Genomic DNA, 1,020 nt, shown 5'->3' with positions numbered 1-1,020 from the left:
TTTTGTTGTGTGTTTTATTCTGTGATGAGAGCAAGCTTGGATTGCAAACACTACAAAGTAATCTTCCGTGATAAACTCTTGGTTGATATTGGGGTTAGGATACAAAGCTGGAGTACATGGCTATCTTCAGTGATAGGTGTATGATAATACAGCCAGAGTGTGTGGACTCATCTGGGATATAGTCCGGGTAAAATGTCTTGATTGCAGTCAAAATTGTATGAGGTCTTCAGAAGAAGACTGAGAAGTGAAATCAAATGAGTGGATTTATCTATCTTAAAACCCACTGTCCCAATCCATCTATAGATATATTTTAGGAGGGTATTTCTAACACTTTAGTGAGTTGCATCAACAATTCTACTCAAAATTTGTAATGGGTGAAAAAGTACCATGCCCCAATTTTTATACGGAATATGCTACAAGAGAATAATTATTACCCAATAAGTGCATGCATTCACGTTTCAGTATTTGTGGTCAATGTTCTCATAAAGTATACACACTGTAATTGTGGAAAATTTGCCTTATCAAATTGTAATTATTCATGATCTAACTATTACCAACATTGTGTTATGGATAGCTAAATAGGCAGCGTTTGTGGTCACTCTAAAACTTGTTCTTCCATATCATGTATTTTGTATAAAATCCTTGGGAAAGAAAGTCCTCAGACATTTATGCAAACAAAAATTTGACTTTAGAAAACAGTTCAAACTCAGAAACAGGACATTTAATGTATACAAGGCCCCTACAATGGAGCATTTTGATTGGTTAAGAACAAGGTAGAGGTGTTTAACATGTGTTAGCACCATGTGTGCTGCTGACCAATGCTGTGGTACTTGCTGATAGTTAAAGGGCAGCTATAAGTATGATAATCATGATTGATGGCTTGTTTGGGGTTGAGGATCTAGTAAATGTATATATGATAATGACACCCTTGCCAATCATCCAACAGTAATGTGGTCTAATCCTGTTGCTGTAAAAGATGCTTTAAATTATATCTGTGGAAATGCAGGAAGTACTACTCCT

Source organism: Saccoglossus kowalevskii, chromosome 7 (assembly GCF_978046115.1).
Source record: "Saccoglossus kowalevskii chromosome 7, keSacKowa6.1, whole genome shotgun sequence".
In the NCBI taxonomy this organism is placed as follows: domain Eukaryota; kingdom Metazoa; phylum Hemichordata; class Enteropneusta; family Harrimaniidae; genus Saccoglossus; species Saccoglossus kowalevskii.
Note: the sequence above shows the minus strand (reverse complement) of the source record.